This window comes from Leucoraja erinacea, chromosome 2 (genome assembly GCF_028641065.1).
Source record: "Leucoraja erinacea ecotype New England chromosome 2, Leri_hhj_1, whole genome shotgun sequence".
In the NCBI taxonomy this organism is placed as follows: Eukaryota; Metazoa; Chordata; class Chondrichthyes; order Rajiformes; family Rajidae; genus Leucoraja; species Leucoraja erinaceus.
Window position 1 is genome coordinate 19,893,415 of NC_073378.1, and position 27,130 is coordinate 19,920,544.

The following is a 27,130-nucleotide window of genomic DNA, read 5'->3' on the forward strand; positions in this document are numbered from 1 at the left end:
GACAAAAGTGCTGGAGAAACTCAGCGGGTGCGGCAGCATCAATGGAGTGAAGGAAATAGGCAGCTAGCAGTCTTAAGAAGGGTTTCGGCCCGAAACGTTGCCTATTTCCTTCGTTCCATAGATGCTGCCGCACCCGCTGAGTTTCTCCAGCACTTTTGCCTACCTTCTTACAGAGCTGGATCATGACTTTAGTTCTAGTTTTGTTTATATATACAGCATGGAAATAGTGCCTTCGGCCCACTGAGTCCACAACAAGCATTGATCACCAGTGGACACTGGTTCTGGGTTACACTACCTTCTCATCTGCTCCCTACCCACAAGGAAAAGAAGGTAAAGGTAGAGACAGAGGCTAGAGGATGATAAGCAGGGACACACGGCCAGCAGTGCTTGAATCTGAGAAGTAAAGAAGATGATAATGGGAGAGATGAAGGGCAGATGGAATCAGATGGAGATATGGAGTGTAAAACGTGTGGGCATTAGAGGGACGGAACCAAAGGGGGAACAGGGACAAAAATGGGTGGGGGTAGAGCTGAAGGGGGAATATGGGGAAAGGGATTGGAGGTGAATCAGAAGGAGTGCGAGATGGAAATGCAGGAGATAATAATTAGCCTAAATTGAACAATTTAATGTTCATACTATTGGGAGTAGGAACGTGAAGTGATGTTCTTCTAGATTAAAAATAATATGTTTCTGGGTTTTAATTTTTTGGAAACACAGCCAATGGCAACTATTTCTGCACTTTTACTTACAGGTTTTTTCCTGATCCTGCTGAATATCACCTCCTACCATCCTACCAATCAACTCATCAATTCCTGCATCACGAACTTATCATCAATGAGAAAATCAATCAGAACAGCTATTACCTTCTGAAAGGCAATTAAAGAGGGCAATAAAGTCTGGCTGTATTAATGAAATGATAATCCTCTGAAAATACTGTTCTGTGACACACCTGCTGATTTTTCCTGCACCTCCCAAGTGACTTCAATGTGAATTGGCATACGTACAAGAGTATCATTCATCCAAATCTATAACTGAATAGTAACCGGTGGCCTATCAAAGTTATCAGAATGTTTGTTGATGGGAAAACCTTACAATTGTATAATTGTCCCACCAGCATGGGATCCAAATCTTACAGTTCTCTTATCTCGTCTTAACTTCCCATGATCCAAACTTGAAGGGATCTTTGTGCCTGTTGAGTGGTTTGCCATTTACGATTCCTGCACCTGCACCAACTTATCGATTGATTGTGTGGATACATCATTTAAAAGATTAGGCATGATAAAAGATGCCACCCTTCTGTGAGAAATGCAGTTATTCTCTTCAATATTCACACACGTACTAAATCATATACAATACAATACAACGGTTTAATTGTCACATTGCACAAAAAGTGCAAGTGAAATGATACGTCTGAAGATAACAGTGGCAGTGGGAATAGGCCACTTGGTCTCTCAAAGTTGTTCTATGATCAGCAATGTCTTGACTGACCTTCCACCCCAAATTTCCCAGTGTTCTCCCCATTCTTTGTTTCCCTGAATATAAAAAAATAAAAGAATATCCCAAAAATTGGTTTATTTTTCTAACACAATCAAGTTCAAGTGAGTTTATTGTCATGTGTCCCTGATAGGACAATGAAATTCTTGCTTTGCTTAGCACACAGAATATAGTAGGCATTTACTACAAAACCGATCAGTGTGTCCATATACCACAATATAAATATATACACACATAAACAAATAAACTGATAAAGTGCAAATAGCAGATAATGGGCCCGAATATTTCCAAAAAATCAGAGTTTTGTCCGAGCCAGGTTTAATAGTCTGATGGCTGTGGGGAAGTAGCTATTCCTGAACCTGGTTGTTGCAGTCTTCATGCTCCTGTACCTTCTACCTGAAGGTAGCAGGGAGATGAGTGTGTGGCCAGAATGGTGTGGGTCTTTGATGATACTGCCAGCCTTTTTGAGGCAGCGACTGCGATAAATCCCCTCGATGGAAGGAAGGTCAGAGCCGATGATGGACTGGGCAGAGTTTACTACTTTTTGTAGTCTTTTCCTCTCCAGGGCGCTCAAGTTGCCGAACCAAGCCATGATGCAACCGGTCAGCATGCTCTCTACTGTGCACCTGTAGAAGTTAGAGAGAGTCCTCCTTGACAAACGACTCTCCGTAATCTTCTCAGAAAGTAGAGGCGCTGATGAGATTTCTTGGTAATTGCATTAGTGTTCTCGGACCAGGAAAGATCTTCAGAGATGTGCACGCCCATTTGAAGCTCTTGACCCTTTCAACCATCGACCCATTGATATAAACGGGACTGTGGGTCCCCCTCCTACTCCTTCCAAAGTCCACAATCAGTTCCTTAGTTTTGCTGGTGTTGAGGGATCAGGTTATTGTGCTTGCACCATATGGACAGTTGCTCGATCTCTCTTCTGTATTCTGACTCATCCCCATCAGTGATACAACAGTGGTGTCGTCAGCGAACTTGATGATGGAGTTCGCACTGTGACCGGCTACGCAGTCATGAGTATAGAGTGAGTACAGCAGGGGGCTGAGCACGCAGCCTTGAGGTGAATTGATTGATTCCCTGGGAGGAAAAATCCAAAGATTCACTCTTTTTAAGTTCACGTTCATAAGTTCTAGGTGCAGAATAAGGCCTTTTGGCCTACTTCAATCCTGAATGGCCTACTCCTTAATTTGAAACTGTGACCTCGTTCTTCTGAACTACTTAATCAAAAGAAACATTCTCAACTCTTCGAGTATTTTATATGTTACAGTGAGATCATTTCTCATTCAGGTATTGGTATTGGACTGTTAGTGTCGCCTGTACCAAAATTCAGTGTGTATCTTATTTTGCTCACTCTCCAGGTAGATCATATCATACAAAAGCACAGCAGGTAGTCCAAAAGAGAAAATTAACACAGTGCAGAATAGTGTTAAAGTGTATTCTAGCCCACGTAGGTTCTGAGGACATGGCCAGGGATTCCAATTTGATCAGTCACTTTCCACTGTTCACTCTCAGGAAAAGTGGTCAGATATCTCGTGCGTGGGTAGAAGTGCATCCGAGGTTATTGGAGCGAGTGACGTCCTTTCACTAATGTCTTTCAAAACAAGCATCAAATGCATTAAGCTCATTGGGAAAATACGTGTTATTACCAGCGATACTGTCCAACTTCACATTACCTGTTATAGCAGGTAAGCCTTGTCAGAATCGGTAGGTGACCCGAAACATCACCCGTTCCTCTTCCCCAGAGATGCTGCCTGACCAGCTGAGTTACTCCAGCTTTTTGTGTCTATTTTTGGTTTAAACCAGCATCTGCAGTTCTTCCTACACATTTAAAATACAAACAATTATACAATTATACAATTTATTTATTGTCATTTGAACCTCAAGTATGAAGTTCAAACGAAATTTGGTTTCTGCAGTCATACAACAAGAAAAGAACCAAGACACACAACCAACACAGTTTACACAAACATCCATCATAGTGAATTGCTTCCTCACTGTGATGGAAGGCAAAGTCTTGTCTCTCCCCTGTGTTCCATTCTTCTCCCGATGTTAAAGCTCCCGGCGGGCGATGGCAAGTCCTGCAGCTATTAAGGCTGAGCCGGGTGATGAAAGGCCCCGCTCCGGGTCTTAATGTTAATGTTGGAGCCTGCATGTCTTTGAAACGTGGCTGGAAACCGGAGCACCCAGAGGAATCCCATGCAGTCACAGGGAGAATGTCCAAACTCCATACAGACAGACCCATAGTCTGGATCAAAGCTGGGACTGGCATTGCAAGGCAGCAACTCTACCGCTGCACCACTGTGCCGTTCTCCGTGAAGCACTTCATTTCTTTTTGTTTGTTTATTATATTATCTATTGAGTACCATGTTTACAACCTGTTGCGCTGCTCTGACTAGTATTTCATAGTTCCATTTGCAGACATATAACAATAAAATACTTGACTCTTGCCTCTCTCTCACTCTCACTCTCTCTCTCTCTCGGACATTGTCATTGGTGTCATAAGTTCATAAGTGAGACCATTCAGCTCATCAAGTCTACTCCGCCATCCAATGATGGCTGATCTATCTTTCCCTCATAACCCCATTCTCCTGGCTTCTCTCTATAACCCCTGACACCCATACTAATTAAGAATCTGTTTATCTCTGACTTGAAAAATATCCTTCTATGGCAATGAATTCCGCAGTCACCACTCCCTGACTAAAGAAATTCCTCCTCATCTCCTTCCTAAAGAAATCCCTTTCATTCTGATGATATGACCTCTGGTCCTAGACTCTCCCTATAGAGGAAACATCCTCTCCACATCCACTCTGTCCAAACCTTTCACTATTCGGTAAATTTCAATGAGGTTCCCCTCATACTTCTAAACTCCAGTGAGTAGAGGCCCAGTGCTATCAAACACTCATCATATGTGAACTCACTCATTCCTGGGATCATTCTCATAAACATTCTCTGCACCTTCTCCAGCGCCAGCACATCCTTCCTCAGCTCTGGTGCGGAGAGCTTCCAACGCGGGTGGCGCTGAACAACACCGAGGAGTCCTGGGGCGCATTGCAGAGGGCCTACAGCAGCAGTCTCCACCCGGCGTGGCCTGCGGACTTTGGAAGCCGCCGACTCCGGTAGGAGGGGGCCGACTATGGTGTCCACGCCGCTGAGGACGTCCCGCAACCCCGACGTCGGACTGGTATCATCCCGGCGAGCGGCCCTGGACATCGGGCCGCCCGTAGCTGCAACTGCGGAGGGCACGGGGAGACCCTGACCACAGGGAACAGTGGAGGAAGAGACTGACTTTGGTGCCTTCCCACACAGTGGGAAACTTTGGTTCTGCTGTGTGGGGATGTTTTGTGTTGAATTCTATAGTGTGTTGAGTCTTGTTTATTTTTATTGTATGGCTGTATGGGAATTCATTTCACTGTGCCATCTGGCAAACGTGATATTAAATTTATCTTGAATCTTGTATCTTGTATCTTGTATATGGTGCCCAAAATTGTTCACAATACTCCAAATGCGGCCTGACCAGTGCGTTATAAAGCCTCAGCATACATCCCTGTTTTTATATTCTAGTCCTCTCAAAATGCTAGCATTGCTTTTGCCTTCCTTACTACACATTCAACTTGCAAATTAACTTTTTGGAGTCCTGTGTCAACACTCCCAAGTCCCTTTGCACCTTCGATTTCCGAATTCTCTTTCCATTTAGTAAATGGTCTATGCCTTTATTCCTACTACCGAAATGCATGACTCCACACTTTGCTCTTCTATATTCACGTCCTTCTGCAGAGTCCCTGCTTTCTCTACATTACCTGCCCCTCCACCTATTGTCGTATCATCTGCAACTTTGGCCACAGAGCTGTCAATACCCTCATCCAAATCATTAATATACAACGTGAAGAGTAGTGGGAGAGATTGACAGATTCTTGATTAGTAAAGGCCGGTCCCACCAGCATGCGACCATGCGGTAAGCGTGACCTAACGTGGTCGCTTGAGCTGTACGGCCTTGCGGGGCCGGTCCCACTTTGATTGCCGGAGCCGTATGGAGTTGGGCGGAGCTGGTGCCGACATCGCGCGGGGCTCCGAAACACTGACCGTGTTCAAAAATTCCGTGTGGCAACCGCCTGCCGGCCCACAGCTGCCTCGTCGCCTTACGCACCGCCTTGACGGGCATGCGCAGCGTCTCAATGCCGTACGCACGTCTTGACGCCATACGTCACGTGCGAACTTCCCGCGGATTTCACTCGAACTTCACGTCACTCACTCGACCTCCGCGCGGCCCCCGCTTCCGGTTTGGTCGCGCTCGCTGCATGCAGGCGCATTCTGGTGGGACCGGCCCTGTACGGGGATCACTCGACCTCCGCACGGCCCCCGCTTCCGGTTTGGTCGTGCTTGCAACATGCAGGTCGCATGCTCGTGGGACAGGCCCTTTAGGGTGTCAGAGGTTATGGGTGAAGGTAGGAGAATGGGGTTGAGAGGGAAAGATAGATCAGCCATGATTGAATGGCAGAGTAGACTGATGGCCTAATTTTGCTCCTAAAACTGTGAACTTATATTAAACACTTCACCGTGACTGATCCCTGCTAATTTCTACTTCGATATCTGAATCGCTTATGTTTCATGTATCTTGGGAAGGACATCATCAGGACAAAAATGAATACAACCAAACATATATTAAAAAATGGATTTCTCTAGACTCTTTCGCCATCTCAGGACCTGGCCAAGCAAATCATCGATGGCGGTATTTTCTGAAGAAGGGTCTCGACCCGAAACGTCACCCATCCCTTCTCTCCAGAGATGCTGCCTGTCCCGCTGAGTTACTGCAGTTTTTTGTGTCTATCTTCGGTATTTTTGAACTATAGTTATTGCTATAATGTAGGAAATTCGTGGTGATTGGAACAACCTTATTTACATTTTGGACGTTGTCGTGAATGCGGTGTTTTGGTTTGCTCCCTCTGTGAATCGATGTACGCTGTGTGTACCTGATACCGCATGAACTTCAGGTGCATTTAAAATAAAAGTTATGGTATTTACTGGAGTTTAGAAGAATGAGGGGGGTCTTATAGAAACATATAAAATTATAAAAGGACTGGACAAGCTAGATGCAGGAAAAATGTTCCCAATGTTGGGCGAGTCCAGAACCAGAGGCCACAGCCGTAGAATAAAGGGGAGGTCATTTAAGACTGAGGTGAGAAAAAACTTTTTCACCCAGAGTTGTGAATTTATGGAATTCCCTGCCACAGAGGGCAGTGGAGGACAAGTCCCTGGATGGATTTAAAAGAGAGAGTTAGATAGAGCTCTAGGGGCTGGTGGAGTCAAGGGATATGGGGAGAAGGCAGGCACGGGTTATTGATAGGGGTCGATCAGCCATGATCACAATGAATGGCGGTGCTGGCTCGAAGGGCCGAATGGCCTCCTCCTGCACCTATTTTCTATGTTTTTATGTTAATATTCGTGTCTCTGACGGTGACTCTCTAAACACGCCCAGTGGGGCGGCGTTGACACCTTTGCTCTTTCCACTGTCCGCTCGGCGTGCAGTGTAACCCGGCGCGGGGCTGTGGTGGAGAGTGTTCTTTTCCTACAAGCAACTTTCTCCTTTTGTGATGTTACACTCGTTTTTTCCTTTTTCTCTGGAACAATCCTTTATTTTCTTCATGCACTCACAATGACAGCAACACGTACACTCCAGACCTGTTGCCGCCGTTTGCTTTCAACAAACCTAACGCGACGCGCTTGCTCAGCTGACCTGTGCCAACGGGAGTATATGACCTCCAGTTAATTGCTGGTAATTCCCACCTATTTAACGCTACCCAGGGTACATATATTTTACAACAAACATTTGTAACCTACTGACCCAAATGAACTGTAAAGTTTTCATAGCAGTGCAGAGATAGCAGGAGTGAGCTCATCAATCACAGTGGCCACAGCTCTGATCAATATTGTGTCGGTGATAACCGGCTGATGGTAAACAGTCAATGAGGCTGTTCACGCAGTAATGGGTGTAGAATGGGTATGCATTTCATTAACAAAGAAGGGCGTTCTTCGTCTTTCAAACGGAACTAGTTCCCAACCCGAAACATCTTTGTACAAAATGAGATATCCTCCCTTTCCCATTAAAATGTTGATGTAACATATGTAGAGATTTAACAAGAGGGAATCTAACAGCAAAGCCGACAATCCGGGCAGATGGTCAGAAATGAAAAGCCGAGTCAGATCCGACTGAAAAAAGCGGAGCATTCTTCGGATTACTGGTTAACCCTTTATCGCCGTCCCTGGTTATTCAGTCGCCAGGATGGTTGATGGCTTCGAACCCCGTTCTTATTTAACAAAGTAGTTTTAGTTACAGCTGAATACAATCTTTGCAATTGTCGAATTTGGCCAACTTTTATTTTCGGGTTTGAACGAACTGAAGTATTTTAAATTGGGGATTATTTAAAAGTGAGCATTTTACTTACAGTGAATTATGGAATTATTGGTAAGTATCAGCGTTTTTAAAAAAATATATACACTCTTGAACAGTAATACCAAGGCCTGTGTTATTTCTGCGTCCGAACTTTCTCTGCTGTATCAGAGGAACTCGCGTTTGTTTCCTGAAATTGCTACCTTTTTTTCTACCGCTTTTATTAATATGGAATAATCACAAAATAAATAGTGCATCACTAAATTAATTATGTAGTCTTCCGACACAGTGTGGCCGTGATGTTTCAGACTCTGGCCTAACGGTAGGTGGAAATGACACAACATGCTGGAGTAATTCAAGGGGTCAGACAGTATCGCTGGAGAACCTGGAAAGGTGACGGTAGACAAAAATGCTGGAGAAACTCAGCGGGTGAGCGAAGGAAATAGGCAACGTTTCGGGTCGAAACCGTTCTTCAGACCTAACGTGTCTGAACCCTTCTTCGGACCAACAGTAAGCGGACCTTACTGAATAGAATGCAAACTTTCAAAAAGGAATAACTGCACGGATTCATTAATCACATAAGGCGATTATCATCACCAGGAATTTGCAGTGAGCTTTTTTTCTCTTTATATTTCAATTAATTTCTCCGAACTTGCATTGCTGTTCCACTACATGTCCTACTCAAGAGTCAGGAGTGTGAAATTGTCGCATGTACAGACAACGGGACATTTTCACTTGATCCTAGATTAGCTTCTCCTCCATCTCGTTCACCGTAACTAAGTTTTACATTTTTATGTTTAAGAAGGAACTGCAGTTGCTGGAAAATGGAAGGTAGACAAAAATGCTGGAGAAACTCAGCGGGTGAGGCAGCATCTATGGAGCGAAGGAAATAGGCGACGTTTCAGGTCGAGACTCTTCTTCAGACCAAAGATCCTATCGCAGGAGTGGACTATCTTGCTCGCTATAGGATCTTTGCTTCAGACTGATGTGAGGTTGGGGTTGGGGGGGAGAAGGAAGAGGTGGAGCCAGTGGGCGGAGGGAGAGCTGAGAAGGGGATGATAAAGTAGGGACTACCTGAAATTAGAGAAGTTTGCTGGGGTGCAAACTGCCCGTGAAATATGAAGTGCTGCTCCTCCAATTTACGGTGGTCCTCATTGTAGCCATGGAGGAGGCCCAGGACAGAAAGGTCGGATTCGGAATGGGAGGGGAAGTTGAAGTGCTGAGCCACCGGGAGATCAGGTTGTTCGGCGAAACGATCGCCAAGCCTGCGCTTGGTCTCACCGATGTAGAAGAGTCAGGAGTGTTGTCTACCTTTACATTGTTATGTCTTTATTAACCTGATCTCATTGTTGGCACATGTAAATTTCATATCAAGAGAGTTCAGCGTGTATGTCCATCCCAACTTCCGTTGCCTGATGTTTCTGCTTTCCACACTTGCTTCGCGTTCCCTTCTCGCCTCTCCCAGCTGAACATCCCGGATTTCAGTCTGAAGAAGGGTTTCGGCCCGAAACGTTGCCTATTTCCTTCGCTCCATAGATGCTGCTGCACCCGCTGAGTTTCTCCAGCTTTTTTGTGTAATTCCGGATTTCCAACCTCTACGCTCACCGTTACCCCTTCATTAATTTGTAAACTGCTCACCTCGTTTCTTGAAGTCCACTTTGCATTCCACGCTGGGGAGGTGTGTGGGTGGGCGGTATTGGGGTTTTGTCTGGCTATAGTGTTGAAACAGCTGAGAATTATTAGAGAGGTGTTTACAACGTGGGAACGAGCCCCCCCGCCAACCGCACCCAGGCCGGGTATCCATCACTTCTAATGTCATCATCGTCTCGCACAATAGCGGCAATTTACAGGGGTACCACTTTGCACGTCTTTTGAAAGTGAGAGTCGACCCAAAGGAAGGGTGCAGGCGGGAGGAACCCACTTACCCCGCACATACAGCAGTGTGTGGATTGAACCCGGGTCTCTGGAGCTGTGAGGCAACAACCCTACCGCTGCACCACTACAGTATCCCACCGCATACGGGGAGGAAACCAACAGAATTGGCATGAGCAAGGGCAATGAAACGGCTAAAATTCAGCAGGTTTGCGGAGAAGAATGACAACGTTGGTTGAAGGTTTTAGCGCGAGAAGCTTTGGCAACAGACATGCTAAGTGCTGGAGTAACTCTGCAGGTCAGGCAGTATCTCTGGAGAACACGGATAGACCATATTTCAGGGCGGGACACTTCAGACTGAATGTCGTAGAGAGAAAAAGCTGGAAGAGAGGTAGAGGTGGTCCCACCTGCCTTCCTGCTGTTTACCATCAAACTCTGAGAGATGCCACATTGGCTGCAGAATTACTCCAACACTTTGTGTCGTTTTTGGTAAACCAGCATCAGCTGTTCCTTGTGTCTACCTTTGGCAAATGTAGAGGCTAGAAGGGGGATAAGAGGGTGAAGGGTTAGGAGGAGAAAACACCACCAGTCCCTGGGGAGATTTGTCAAATCGTGCAATATAGGGTGTTGAGAAAGAAAACTATGAATGATGTAATGTAAAGATTATGAACCATTATAATTTATAAGCAGAGGTATGACCACTGTGATACTCAGCTGGTCATAGTGCCATACAGCATGGAAACAGGCCCTTCAGCCCAACTTGCCTACCACGAAAATGTGCCCCATCTACACTAGTCACGCCTACCTGCGTACTTTTGTGTCAACTGCAAACTTACAAATCCGGCCTTGCTTATTCTCATCCAAATCATTGATATAAACCACAATAGGCCCAGCACTGATCCCTAAAGGACATCACTAGTCACAGGCCCCCAGACTGAAAAAAAACCTTCCCCCATCACCCTTTGCTTCCATTCATGAAGAAAATTATCTATCTAGTCGGCTAGGTCTCGCTGCATCCCGTACAATACAATATTTATTCATTGTCATTTGAACCTCAAATGAGGCTCAAACGAAACTCTGTTTCTACAGCCATACAAACAGAACAATTTCTACAAGACACACAAACAATTCAATTCACACAAACATCCATCACAGCGAATCTCCTCCTCACTGTGATGGAAGGCAAAGTCTTTTCTCTCCCCTGTGTTCCATTTTTCTACCGATGTTGAAGCCCCAGGCGGGCGATGGTAAGTTCCACGGCTGTTAAAGCCGCGCCGGGTAATGTACGGCTCCACTCCGTGTCGTCCCAACCCCGCGACACAGGCTAGAGAAGTTGCGTTGCAGGATCTCCGAAACGCGGTCTCCCACCAGAGACCCGCGAGCTCCCGATGTCACCGTCCACCGGGCCTGTGGCTGGAGCCTCCGAGCTCCGAGCAGCAGCGAGCCACCACCGCTCCCCACGCTCCGAGGCCGGCCAGCCCCACGATAGTGAGTAGTCCGCAGGCTCCGCGACTGGAGCCCCCAGGTCGTTCCGGTTGGAGGCCGCTCCACGGTGCTAGGTCATATCGACAACGGAGATCCGACAGGAAAAAGGTCGGGTCACCCGTGCAGGGAAGAGATTTTAAAAGTCCCCGCCCCCCCCCACATGTACACAGCCAAAAACAGTAATAAAAGAACACAACAACTACATTTAACTGGACAAAAAAAGAAAAAAAGACAGACAGAAATGCTGCAGGGGCCGCTGCAACAGTGTCGCACTGCCACCCAGTTCTGACAGTTTTTGCAACCCATGCAACCTAAAGGGAATATGATCTGAGTGATGGAAGGATAGAGGACTGGAACCTGATGTTGATGTAAAAGAGCAAATAGTACAGAAGTCAAGAAGATTTGAAGAGGCAGATTTTGTCCCAACAGAACCTCTGTTTCAAGAGATCACTTTACTCCATGTAATAAATAAGAACTGCTGATGCTGGTCTAAACAGTGGGTCAGACAGCATCTCTGGAGAAAACTTCACCTATCTTTTTTCTCGAGAGATGCTGCCTGACCCGCTGAGTTACTCCAGCTTTTTGTGTCCAACACTGTGCAGTATATCTATACATTATATCTTGTGCCCCTCTCCCTTGGGTATCACAAAATAGTGTGTAAACATGTGAAGAACACCAGTGGCTCCTGAAGGAATGAATGTAAGCAAGTGTTCTGTACATATAGTAGGCGTAGACCGGGTAATCTCAGCAGGAGCAGATGGTGAAGATGTTCTGCCCCCAATGTGTTTGCTTGTTTGTGCTGTCATTTCAGAGACATGGTGTAGGTTACTTTCTAAACCAAACAGGACTGTGCGGAGATAAAGTATCACATATCATAGGGGTGAAATTAAATGCATTCCAAATGTTATTGAGAAGGACCTCTTGTGGCCAAGAGAAGTTGATTTTCTATCTCCCCTAAGTGTTATTTCCCTCTGCTGTGTGAAGGACTCCTGATCCCTCTCCTTCATAAATCTTATAAAAGACATAACCACCAGCTTCAACACAATGGGCTCTGCTGGGTATATCATGAAGAATTCCTCAAGGTCATTCCGGGGCTATGAATATTACCTTGCTCTGTCGCACATGTAGTACAATGGCCAATCGTCCAGAGGAATGTGTCCCTCAGCTGCTCCTCTGACAGTTTGCATAGGGTAACAGGGTGAATGCATTTCATGAATCTCCATGCATGAATGCATTGTGGCAACTTCTAGGAATTCTGTCATTCTGAATCGGGGTAAATCTGGTGGTGGGATTTCTATATATGTTGTCATCTTCTGTTCAGAAAGCGTCTGGGGATAAGCATACAAGAATACATATATATACTATCTACTGTGACAGAACTTCTGAAACTTCCTGCCTTATTCATCAGCTGAGATGTTTTTTTCTTACAGTAGCAATTATGTTGACATTAATTTGAATAGCAATAACTTGCCTATCGTTCTCCCCATTACTGTTCCTGATCAAATATACTATATTATGCCCATCATAAAACTGGGATAAAAAATTAGCATATTAGACGTCTGAGAGTCATCAGCTATATTGCTGTTACATTCCTATATTTATCTCTATTTTAGATTTCCTATCAACATTTATCATTTTCACTCCTTATTACAGAAACATAGAAATTAGGTGCAGGAGTAGGCCATTTGGCCCTTTGAGCCTGTACCGCCATTCAATATGATCATGGCTGATCATCCAACTCAGTATTCCATACCTGCCTTCTCTCCATACACACTGATCCCTTTAGCCACAAGGGCCACATCTAACTCCCTCTTAAATATAGTCCATGAACTGACCTCAACTACCTTCTGTGGCAGAGAATTCCACAGATTCACCACTCTCTGTGTGAAAAATGTTTTTCTACTATATTGTAATCAAATATATTCTTTGCCCACCTCTTCACCCTCCAACTATAGCTTTTGCTTGATCTGTCCAACTCTTTGCATTAAATGTTGCACCCTTCATCCTTTATCTGTGCACTCCGGACAACTTGAATGTATTAATGTATAATCGTATCTTTGACTGGATAGCACAAAAAACAAAAAATTTTCATGGGACCTCGGTACACGTGACAATCATAAACTAAGCAAGATTCCTATCAAAGATGTTTCTGTTTTTCTTTGAGTCCTATTCAACCAGACCGGACTGTTTAAACGTGGTACCTTTGCTTTGCAGAGATATCCATGGGCCATTTCAATTAAAATAACATCCTTGCTGGAACTTCATGGCTGTGGCACTCTCTTTGGTTTTGGGTGATCACTGGTAGATTACTGCCCAAGCAATGAAAAGTGAAATCTATCATTTGACATCATACAGTAACAACATGCATTTATTAAGCAGGAAATGTCCAAATCATTTCCTGAAGCAGGAAAATGCCCCAAGTAGCTTAATTGAAACATTTTTGGTCAAAATCAGACAAACCAATTCAGGCAGGTGACAAAAACGTGGTCAAAGAGATGGATTTAAGAATGAGGATGGAAAGGTCTAGGCATAAAGTGGTTATAAAGAGATTTATGGAGGTTTATAAGACACTTGCAACTGAGGATGCCGTCTTAATGGTAGAATTGATTAATTTGGTGACACACAAGTAGAAATATAGTAGAGAGAGATGTGTTGTTTCCACGGCAAGCAGATCCTGAGGCCCTGCAGGGCATTGATTATAAGGATGAGAATGGAGTTAGAAATGAGGAACTGCAGATGCTGGTTTACTAAAAAAGACCCAAGCAGTTGGAGTAGCTCAGCGGGTCATGCAGCATCTCTGGAGAACATGGATAGGTGATGAAGGGTCCTGCCCTGAAACATAAGGCATCCAGGTTCTCCAGAGATGCTGCTGACTGGCTGAGAAACCTTGTGTCTTTTTTGATGAGAATGGAGGTGTTGCTGGAAGGATATCAACATCGGTCAGTGAGTACAAGGATGGAGACCAATGTTGTAAAAAAGATACATGCTCCCCACTTCATGGAGTTTGGAAATGGGAGGGCAACCAGGAGATCATTGTGTTCATTGAGACTGGTGGTATGTTACAGAGAAAGAGAATGGAAGCCAGAGACGACTGTAAATAGAGTGGCACCAAGGAATACACTGGGTGGCAACCAAGAATAGTTTGGTGACTACTGAAGAGACAGTTGAAAGACGGCACCCGGGACAGGCTGGGTTAGCACCCCAGTCAGTGTCTTTCGTGACAAAGTCACCCAACAAAGCTACGGAAAGGCCTAATGAACCACCAAGGCCTAAGAATCCATCAGGCGAGAATGAAATGCTCGGAGAAGGAGAAAGAGGTGCGTCGCACAGGCCTTGAACCTGGCGAGACGCAGGAGGAGACTGGCCAGGACTCACCCCACAGAGCCCAGTCCCTCCACGCACTAGAATCTCCCAACCCCTGCAGAGTGGTTATTAACCATATAACCATATAACGTGGGTGGTTGCTGCTGGGACGCAAGTCCGGGCCTGATCAACCCCGACTGGGTCGCCTGGGCGAGGGTGTCTGATGTTGTGAGACCCGAAACCCCTGATGACCCCCAGGTCACATCACTGAGGATGTGTCCCAGCGCATTTAGAAGATGATGACAGATGGCGCAATGGGCTAAGTGTTTGGCTGGCGACCGGAAGGTAGCCGGTTCGAATCCCGCTTGGAGTGCATACTGTCGTTGTGTCCTTGGGGCAAGACACTTCACCCACCTTTGCCTGTGTGTAAATGTAATGTAATTATGTGAAGCACTTTGTGGTCAATGCAAGTTGACTAAAAATGTGCTATATAAATAAGATTATTATTATTATTATTATTATTAGTATATTTTTCACAGAAGTGCAGATTAGAAGTCTGGGGGATTGGGAAGAATTGGTGTGTTACTGAAGTGACAATTCTACCTGATCTATTCCCCCCCCATGTTCATGACACATGAAACAGGCAGCAGAGTTTCAAATTGACTAAAGCCTGAATGCTTGTACCAACAGCATATAGCAGTGGTCAGCATGGAAACGAGTGACAGAGGTGGAAGTAAGTTGACTAGATAATGATGAGAACATGAAGATGGAAACTTGGCCGAAGGTTAAACGTAGCAAACATTCGGGGTCAGACTCAGTGATCAGAGAGTAACATACGAGGGTGTTGGTGACCAGGGAACAGCTTTGTAACCATGCTGAAAGCAAGGTGTTTTAATTGAAAGAAATGTCCACTGTCTAAAATTGAATGTGAGGGAAACTGTTTAGCAAATCTCAGTTATAGAATCATGAAGTCATACAGCGAGGCAACGGTCCCTTCAGCCCAACTTGGCCACATTAACCAACATGTCCCATCTACATTAGTCCCACTATGTTTGGTCATATCCCTCTAAACCTTTCCTATCCATGTACCTGTTAACGTTTATTCAACGTTGCGATCGTAAAATGCTGCAATTAAATCTTTCCCCCCTCACCTTAAATCTATGTCTTCTGATTCTTAATTCCCCCATTCTGGGCAAGAGATGCTGTACCTGATCTATTCCTCTCATGATTTGTACACATATAAGATCTCCTCATCCCCTCATCCTCCTGCGCTCCAAGGAGTAGAGTCCAAGCCTGCTCTACCCCTCCCTGTAGCTCAGGCCCTCAAGGCCTGAAGGTTAGGCCCTCGACAGTTCATTTGAAGCCTCCGTGTGGAATCCAAGACTTTCAGATGATCCTAATGCGGAGGTCGGTGTAGTCCTGGAATGTCTAACATTTAGTTTTAACCATAATCCTTGCCACATGAACTATATCTTTGTGAAAGGCAAATGATTGCCACATTACTATAGCAGCATGCAAATGAGGCCCATGGCTTGGATATTCGAACATGCAAACAAGGGCAGCAACATGATAATCAGCTATAACTATCCGTCACCTTTAAGGTGAAGGGGAAAAGATTTAATAGGAATCTGAGGGGCAATCTTTGCACACAAAGGGTGGTGGGTGTATGGAAGGAGATGTCAGAGGAGGCAGGGACTAACCCAACGTTCAAGAAACAGCCAGGTACATGGATCGGGCAGGTTTGGAGGGATATGGGCCAAACGCGGGACTAGTGGAGTTGGCTGGTCTGGGAAAGTTGGGCAGAAGGGCCTGTTTCTACCCTGTATGACTCCATGACAACGAAACGAAATTTGTGTGGTTTTTGGCACAGGGGATCGATCATACAACAGGAGTGCAGATCACCGCCCAATTCCTGCACGCAAGATCTTCTATTGAACACTTGCAGGAGCAATTCAAACGTGGTGTCCATGGCAGAATAGTCCACACTACCCACTGCTGAGCTGAAAGCTGGTGCAAAGAATGACAATACCCAGAACGTTGCTGCTAAATGTCACGCCATTTAACTACATTAACCCCCACCCCTCTTCAGTGCCAAACCACCAAATACCCAAGGTACACAAAAATGCTGGAGAAACTTGACTTGACAATTAAGGGACAGAAGTTTAGGGGTAACATGAGGGGGATCTTCTTTACTCAGAGAGTGGTGGCTGTGTGGAATGAGCTTCCAGTGGAAGTGGTGGAGGCAGGTTTGATTTTATCATTTAAAAATAAATTGGATAGTTATATGGACGGGAAAGGAATGGAGGGTTATGGTCTGAGTGCAGGTCGATGGGACTAGGGGAGAATAAGTGTTCGGCACGGTCTAGAAGGGCCGAGATGGCCTGTTTCCGTGCTGTAATTGTTATATGGTTATATGGTTATATTGGTTATTGTCTGAGTGCAGGTAGATTTGACTAGGGGAGAATAAGTGTTCGGCACGGACTAAAAGGGCCGAGATGGCCTGTTTCCGTGCTGTAATTGTTATATGGTTATATGGTTAACTCAGCGGGTGCAGCAGCATCTATGGAGCGAAGGAAATAGGCAACGTTTCGGGCCGAAACGTCGCCTATTCCTTCGCTCCATAGATGCTCCATAGGTGCTCCATTTTCACACAGAGAGTGGTGAATCTCTGGAACTCTCTGCCACAGAGGGTAGTTGAGGCCAGTTCATTGGCTATATTTAAGAGGGAGTTAGATGTGGCCCTTGTGGCCAAGGGGATCAGAGGGTATGGAGAGAAGGCTGGTGCGGGATACTGAGTTGGATGATCAGCCATGATCATATTAAATGGCGGTGCAGGCTCGAAGGGCCGAATGGCCTACTCCTGCACCTAATTTCTATGTTTCTATGTTTCTATGTTCCTCCAGCATTTTTGTGTACCTTTGAATTTCCAGCATCTGCAGTTCCTTCTTAAACACCAAATACCTAATCCTCACAACCTACACTGATCCATCCTTTTGAGCTGGGCTCGCACGTTATGTCCGTTTGGTGACTTACAGTGGGGGGGGGTGACAGAGGAGGAAGGAGTTTGTCAGAGTCGAGTTTGGCTTTGTGTGGTCCGAGTCGGTGGTGCCTGAGGGCGACACCTGCCGGAGGCATTGACAGATTGCACAGTGCCCAAAGCTGGTACCCAGCATCTTCTGCCGGTTCTCACAACCAATGACGTGCTGCTCCACTCTCGTTCTGTCCGGAATCATGAAGGTCACGTTGTTAAAAACATGAAAACCCCTTTCAACCCAGCCTGGCAATGCCTGGAGAGAGGCAGGGAGAAGCGCTGGGAACCCCAACACATGCGCTCTTTCAAACCAGCAAGGGGGCTGGACGCTATTCACATCCAGAAAACCGGGACCGTACATCTGAATATTATGAATTATGCAGTCATTTCATATCGCTTCAGAGAGCGCCCAGCAATTAAATTAAATGTTTAGATGGCATGATTTCCACGCTGTGCAATCTTTAGAAGGTAACATGTTTAAAACTGTGAACAATTAACTTGCATTTCTTGGCGTCTCTGGGTTTCCGCATTATTAGCTTTAAGCGTTGTCCAGGGAATTCCCCATTTACGCCGATTTTTTGCAACATTGCATTTGTCTAGACAATAGAAATCAACAATGAGTCTCCGGATTAGTCAATATTGAAAATTAGCGTTTAATGCCGCCTGTGATCATGTCATTTTTTTTTAATATTCCAATTTTTTTTTTAATTATCACGTTTTATCACCTTTAAGTTTTGAGTCTTGAGGCTTTACAATTGGAGATATGTAATATAAAATTATTCCATAAATCTACCACTGGATATTTAATTTGAACTAATTTAACCTCTTTACAGATTACAGTAACACTGACAACACATTTTATGTCGCCATTCATTAAAATCATAATTTGTAAAAAACAATATGTTCACCGAGCCGCGACGCCATACAGTACGTGAATATGGTCCGCTTTGTTTTTGCCTCGAATTACTTAATTGTATCATAACTTCTCCCCCCCCCCCCCCGTTCTCTTCCACTCATCGGACTTAATTACTCCACACACTATCTGTTGAAAAGACAAATTTATTGCAAGTCCACCCTAACCCAAGGATAAGCGCGGACAACAGAGAAACACGGCAAATACTCAGCGGGCCGAACAGCACATGTGGAGAATGAAACGGAGTTCGCTGAACATTTTTGACCAGATGGATAATTATTCGACCCAAGTTAATGCTTACTCATAACTCTTATTCGACGATTTATAATTCACCCCTCGGACTATGATTTTATTTTAAATTGAAATGATTGAGCTTTGAAAGATTCTCTGAATCAAATTAGCAAAAACAAACCTATTAGTGCTAAATGGTGTTTCAAACAATATGACCGAAAGAGCAACATTTGCACAATGACACCGATTTTGAAATACTCAGAATATGAACATCGACTGCCTCTATTAAAGGATCACCATAGATCAGGAGATCAAAATATCTTTGGTGTGAAACTCAGTGAATAAATCAATAAAATCAAGGCGAGGAATTTTATTCCGAACAAAGCATCCTTAATTAGTACAAGATTCGATCAGGTTTCAGACAATTATAAGTTGTACACATCGACATGCACAGGCGGATTGAAAATTAAGTCGTTGTAATTTTATACGAACAAAGTCAGATGCAATAAAATCAGAAATGAAGTTGTTTGAAAATAAAACTTGAGTTGTGAGGCTATGTATTTGCTGTTGACGATTGAAGCGTCCTAGCGTGGCAAGTGTCTCCACCTAGTGAACGGCCTGGGGACACTCAGATTTCAGATTCAGATTCAGATTCAATCTTTATTGTCATTGTGCAGTGTACAGTACAGAGACAACGAAATGCAATTAGCATCTTACCCAGAAGAACGAACATAGAATAATGGAACAGTTAAATATTTATATGTACAACTCAAAAAACTGAAAGTCAGTTGATACAAGTGATTACTCTGCAGAAAAAATAATTGCTTACATTGTAAACACAAAACTGTCACTATCCAGTTTCAAATCCACACTCAAAAGGATCGCAGAATAGTTATGAATAATATTGTGGGGTTTTTAATGCATGATAGTGGAAAATATGCAAACAGGAAAATATTTTTCAAAACTCCTATTTTAAGATATGTGTGTTACTCATTAATGAGACTTTTGAGTGGGCGATGATGGTTTGGACTCCATAACCATACTCAAGATGTACCCCGTAACTTGAAACAAACATTTTAACGCTGTTGGTTGGACATTCGTCATCATTACAAGTCGTAGAGGACAGGAATAATTGTAATTGTAATTGTAATTGTAATTGTAAATCTTTATTGTCATTTCCTGAGTATTCGCATACCCAGAGGAAACAAAAAAACGTTGCTCAACCAGTGTCCATTCAGTTTGCATTAAAAAATAAATAGGAATTAAAATTAAAAAATACATGTCATGAACAAATTTAACACTCTACTAAACATTCAACAGGCGTTCCGACCGGCAGCGGCACAACAGTGGCTCTGCTGCAGTGTGGGGGTTTGTGCGCGATACTTGGCAGGGGGCAAAGTCCATTTAACAGTCTTATAGCCTGTGGGAAGAAGCTGAGGAGCATCCTGCTGGTTTTGCAGCTAATGCTCCTGTACCTCTTCCCAGATGGGAGGATGGAGAAAATGTCATGCGATGGGTGGTAAGGGTCTTTGATGATGGAGATGGCTCTGTTGATACATCTCTTCTTGTATATGTCCAGCAGGAAGGGGAGTGGAGCACCAATAATCCTGCTTGCGGTCTTCACTATCCTGTCCAGTTGGTGCCGTTCGTACGCCTTGCAGCTCCCGAACCAGGAAGTGATGCCGTATGTCAGTGTGCTCTCGACAGTCCCCCTATAAAAAGTCCGTAGGTGTGTTGTGGGGAGGCCTGCTTTACATAGTCTTCGGAGAGGGTGAAGTCGCTGCTGGGCTCTCTTGACCAGAGCTGTGGTGTTGGCCGTGGACGTCAGGTCATCAGACAGATGTAGTCCTAAGAACTTTATGCTGCTGACCCTTTCCACATCAGCTCCGTCGATGTGCAGAGGTGTATGGTGTTGTTTCCCCGCCCTCCTGAAGTCAACCACCATCTCCTTAGTTTTTCCCACGTTAAGAATGAGGTTGTGGGATTTGCACCAACCTGTGAGCAGCTCCACCTCCATCCTGTACGCCGATTCATCATTGTCACTGATGAGACCCACTACTGTTGTGTCATCAGCGAACTTGTTCATGAAGTTGTTATTGAGTCTGGCAGCACAGTCGTGTGTCAGCAGACTAAACAGAAGGGGGCTTAGGACACAGCCTTGGGGTGAGCCAGTGCTCACGGCTATGGTTTTTGATGTCCTACTGCCCACCCTGACTGTCTGCTGCCGTTGCGACAGAAAGTTCAGGACCCAGCTACATGTGCCAGCACCTGGATTGGGAGTGAGAATACGAGAATCAAGACAACATTTTATTTATCATTGCATGTTGTCAGGATTGCATCGACACTATTGGGCAAATATAAATTAATTCGTATTTTCAACAGAATTTTCTGATTCTGATATTAAGATCCCCCCCCCCCCCCCATCTCCTATTGTTTGAACTGCACTTGGGTCAATAACCATATTATCCATATAAGAAATTATCAAATTTCTGTGAAATCTTCCTCACCAGGACTAGAGGGTCTGAGCTATTGGGAGAGGTTGAGTAGACTATTCATTGGCGTGCAGGAAGATGAGGGGTGATCTTATAAGGGTATATAAGTCTCTTGGGAGTTTCTTTGTATTGCCTTTCATGGAAACATAGAAACAGAAAATTGGTGCAGGAGTAGGCCATTCGGCCCTTCGAGCCTGCACCGCCATTCAATATGAACATGGTTGATCATCCAACTCAGTATCCTGTACCTGCCTTCTCTCCATACCCCCTGATCCCTTTAGCCACAAGGGCCACATCTAACTCCCTCTTAAATATAGCCAATGAACTGGCCTCAACTACCTTCTGTGGCAGAGAATTCCAGAGATTCACCACTCTCTGTGTGAAAAATGTTTTTCTCATCTCGGTCCTAAAAGATTTCCCCCTTATCCTTAAACTGTGACCCCTTGTTCTGGACTTCCCCAAAATCGGGAACAATCTTCCTGCATCAAACCTGTCCAACCCCTTAAGAATTTTGTAAGTTTCTATAAGATCTTCCCTCAATCTTCTAAATTCTAGCGAGTACAAGCCGAGTCTATCCAGTCTTTCTTCATATGAAAGTCCTGACATCCCAGGAATCAGTCTGGTGAACCTTCTCTGTACTCCCTCTATGGCAAGAATGTCTTTCCTCAGATTAGGAGACCAAAACTGTACGGAATACTCCAGGTGTGGTCTCACCAAGACCCTGTACAACTGCAGTAGAACCTCCCTGCTCCTATACTCAAATCCTTTTGCTCTGAATGCTAACATGCCATTCACTTTCTTCACTGCCTACTGCACCTGCATGCCTACCTTCAATGACTGGTGTACCATGACACCCAGGTCTCGTTGCATCTCCCCTTTTCCTAATCAGCCACCATTCAGATAATAGTCTACTTTCCTGTTTTTTGCCACCAAAGTGGATAACCTCACATTTATCCACATTATACTGCATCTGCCATGCATTTGCCCACTCACCCAGCCTATCCAAGTCACTTTGCAGCCTCCTAGCTTCCTCCTCACAGCTAACACTGCCCCCCAGCTTTGTGTCATCCGCAAACTTGGAGATGATGCATTCAATTCCCTCGTCCAAATCATTAATATATATTGTAAATAGCTGGGGTCCCAGCACCGAGCCTTGCGGTACCTCACTAGTCACTGCCTGCCTTTCTGAAAAGGACCCGTTTACTCCTATTCTTTGCTTCCTGTCTGCCAGCCAGTCAATACTGAACCCCCAGTACCATGTGCTTTAAGTTTCTATACTAATCTCTTATGTGGGACCTTGTCGAAAGCCTTCTAAAAGTCCAGATATAACACATCCACTGGTTCTCCCTTATCTACTCTACTAGTTACATCCTTGAAAAATTCTATAAGATTTGTCAGACATGATTTACCTTTCATAAATCCATGCTGACTTTGTCCAATGATTTCACCACTTTCCAAATGTGCTGCTATCCCATCTTTAATAACTGACTCTAGCAGGTTCCCCACTACCGTTTTCTCTCTCCCTCCCTTTTTAAAAAGTGGGGTTACATTAGCTACCCTTCAATCCTCAGGAATTACTCCAGAATCTAAAGAGTTTTGAAAAATTATCACTAATGCATCCACTATTTCTGGGGCTATTTCCTTAAGTACTCTGGGATGCAGCCTATCTGGCCCTGGGGATTTATCCGCCTTTAATCCATTCAATTTACCTAACACCGCTTCCCGGCTAACCTGGATTTAACTCAGTTCCTCCATCTCATTTGACCCCCGGTCCCCTGCTATTTTAGGCAGATTATTTATGTCTTCCTTAGTGAAGACAGAACCAAAGTAGTTATTCATTTGGTCTGCCATGTCCTTGTTCCCCATGATCAATTCACCTGTTTCTGACTGCAAGGGACCTACATTTGTTTTAATTCATCTTTCAGGAGTGGTTAGTTTAAAACCAGGCAAGAGCAGGAGTTCAAGTTCAGGAGCAGCAGGAGGGAGTTCGATGATTGAGGAATTCAATTCGCAAATTGGTTAAGTGGCAAATTGGGCAATTTATCAGCCAATATAAGCGAGGTTTGCTGTCGGGGAGCGACCAGTCGAGGGAAGTGCCTTGTGAGAAAAGTGCGAGTCTTTGGCTCGAGAGTCTTCCTGGAGGAGGCTGAGGAGAGGAGGCTATGCAAAAAGCTAGAGAGGACGGGACACGTTGAACACACGATGGTAAGATGATTGAGTGTCAGGCTTGCAGGGTGTGGGAGACCAGGGACACGGATGGAGCCTCTGGCTGCTACTACTGTACCACGTGTATCCAGGTTCAGCTCCTGGACAGTGTTGGGGCACTGGAGACGCAGCTGGATGACCTCAGGCCCATCCGGGATGACGAGAGTTTCCTGGACAGGACCTACAGTGAGGTTGTCACGCCAAGGATGCAGGAAGAACGAAGGTGAGTGACTGAGAGAAAGGGGAGTAACTCTGGAGTGCAGGAGACCCAGGTGGCTGTGCCTAATGGAAACAGGTACGCCCTCTTGGGAACTGTCGAGGCAGACGACACTGCCAGTCCAAGCGGCGGACACGTCGGTGGCTCCAATCCTAGAGATGGGACTCGACCAGTGAGACCGACATCAGGCACAGCCCTAGTGGTGGGTGACTCCATTGTCTGAGGTGCAGACAGGAGATTCTGTGGCGGCAGATGAGACGCGAGGATGGTCTGGTGCCTCCCTGGTGCCAGGGTTCAAGATGTCACGAGCTGAATTCAGAACATCCTCGACAGGGAAGGTGACCAACCGGCAGTAGTTGTGCACGTAGCCACAAACGACATCGGGAAGAGGAGGAAGGAGATTCTTCAATGTGAGTTCAGAGAATTATGAAGAAAACTGAAAAGTAGGACTTCTAGGGTGGGTATCTCTGGATTGCTTCCAGTACCTCGTGCTGGTGAGGACAGGAACAGGGAGATAGGGGATCTGAATGTGTGGCTGAGGGGCTGGAGCAGGGAGCAAGGATTTAGATTTATAGACCACTGGGATCTCTTCTCAGGTAGGGGTGACCTGTACAAAAGGGACGGGTTGCACCTTAACTGGAGGGGGGACCAATGTTCTGGCAGGCAGGTTTGCTAGGGCTACACGTGTGGGTTTAAACTAAATAGTGGGGGGGAGGGATTGACAAATTGGGAGTATAAAGATGGAGTTGAATGGGGAAGCGAGTGCAGGAAAAATTACAAAAGATTCTCGAATTAATGGGAAGGAAAGTTCGAGAAGGGATAAGAGAGTAAGGTCAGGAATTGTGAGTGGTGTGAGGGGGGAGGTGAATACCGATCAAAGTGTTGTATATGAATGCTCGAAGGATAAGAGATAAAGTGGACGAGTTTGAGGCTCAGTTAGAAATTGGCAAGTATGATGTTGTGGAAATTACAGAGCATTACAGAGAATTATAGGCTGCAAGAGGGCCAGGGCTGGGAACTGAATATCCAAGGGTATACCTCCTATTAAAAAGACAGACTGGTGGGCAGAGAGGGTGGGGCAGCTCTGTTGGTGAGGAACGAAATTCAGTCCCTTGCAAGGGGTGACATTGAAACAGGAGATGTGGAGTCAGTATGGATAGAACTAAGGAATTGTAAGGGTAAAAAGACCCTAATGGGATGCAGGCCCTCAAACAGTAGCCTGGACATAGGGCGCAAGTTGAATCAAGAGGTAAAATTGGCATGTAGCAAAGGTAATGCTGTGGTTGTTATGGGAGATTTCAACATGCAGGTAGACTGGGAAAATCAGGTTGGTACTGGACCCCAAGAAAGGGAATTTGTGGAGTGCCTCCGTGATGGATTCTTAGAGCAGCTTGTGTTGGAGCCTACCAGGGAGAAGGTAATTCTGGATTTAGTGTTGTGTAATGAACTGGATTTGATACGGGAACTTGAGGTTAAGGAGCCATTAGGAGATTAGGAAGTAGTGACCATACAATTGAAGAGGGAGAAGGGTAAATCGGAGGTGCCAGTGTTAGTTGAACAAAGGGGACTATGAGGGAGGAACTGGTCAAAGTTGACTGGAAAGATACACTAGCAGGGATGACAGTGGAGCAGCAATGGCAGGTACTTCTGGGATGAATACAGAAGGTACAGGATCAGTTCATTCCAAAGAGGAAGAAAGATTCCAACGGGAGTAAGGGGCGACTGTGGCTGACAAGGGACATCAGGGACAGTATAAAAATAAAAGAGAGAGGTACAACGTAGCAAAGATGAGCGGGAAACGAGAGGATTGGGTAATGTTTAAAGAGCAACAGGAAATAACTAAAAAGGCAATACGAGGAGAAAAGATGAGGTACGAAGGTAAGCTAGCCAAGAATATAAAGGAGGATAGTAAAAGCTTTAAGTATGTGAAGAGGGCCAAAGTTGGACCCTTGAAGAGTGAAATGGGTGAATTTATTATGGGGAACAACGAAATGGCAGATGAGTTGAACAGGTAATTTGGATCTGTCTTCACTAAGGAGGACACAAACAATCTTCCTGATATAGTAGTGGCCAGAGGACCTGGGGTGACGGAGGAACTGAAAGAAATCCACATTAGGCAGGAAATGGTGTTGGGTAGACTGATGGGACTGAAGGCTGATAAATCCCCAGGGCCTGATGGTCTGCATCCCAGGGTACTTAAGGAAATGGCTCTAGAAATTGTGGATGCATTGGTGATAATTTTCCAATGTTCTATAGATTCAGGATCAGTTCCTGTGGATTGGAGGGTAGCTAATGTTATCCCACTTTTTAAGAAAGGCGGGAGAGAGAAAACAGGGAATTATAGACCAGTTAGCCTGACATCGGTGGTGGGGAAGATGCTGGAATCAGTCATAAAAGATGAAATAGCAGCACATTTGGATAGCAGTAACAGGATCGCTCCGAGTCAGCATGGATTTACGAAGGGGAAATCATGCTTGACTAATCTTCTGGAATGTTTTGAGGATGCAACTAAGAAAATGGACAAGGGAGAGCCAGTGGATGTCGTGTACCTGGACTTTCAGAAAGCATTTGATAAGGTCCCATATAGGAGATTAATGGGCAAAATTAGGGCACATGGTATTGGGGGTAGAGTGCTGACATGGATAGAGAAATGATTGGCAGACAGGAAACAAAGAGTAGGGATTAATGGATCCTTTTCAGAATGGAAGGCAGTGACTAGTGGGGTACCGCAAGGCTCGGTGCTGGGACCGCAGCTATTTACAATATACATCAATGATTTAGATGAAGGGATTCAAAGTAACATTAGCAAATTTGCAGATGACACAAAGCTGGGTGGCAGTGTGAACTGTGAGGAGGATGCTATGAGAATGATGGGTGACTGGGGCAGGTTGTGTGAGTGGGCAGATGCATGGCAAATGCATGTTTAATGTGGATAAATGTGAGGTTATCCATTTTGGTAGCCAAAACAGGAAGGCAGATTATTATCAAAATGGTGTCAAATTGGGAAAAGGGGAAGTACAACGGGATCTGGGGGTCCTTGTCCATCATCAATGAAAATAAACATGCAGGTACAGCAGGCAGTGAAGAAAGCGAATGGCATGTTGGCCTTCATAACAAGACTAGTTGAGTATAGGAGCAAAGAAGTCCTTCTGCAGTCATACAGGGCCCTAGTGAGACCACACCTGGAGTATTGTGTGCAGTTTTGTACCCTAATTTGAGGAAGGACATTCTTGCTATTGAGGGAGTGCAGACTAGGTTCACAAGGTTAATCCCTGGGATGGTGGGACTATCATATGCTGAGAGATTGGAGCGGCTGGGCTTGTATACTCTGGAATTTAGAAGGATCAGAGGGGATCTTTTTGAGACATATAAGATTATTAAGGATTTGGACACACTAGAGGCATGAAAAATGTTCCCGATGTTGGGGGAGTCCAGAGCCAGGGGCCACAGTTTAAGAATAAGGGGTAAGCCATTTAGAACGGAGATGAGGAAACAC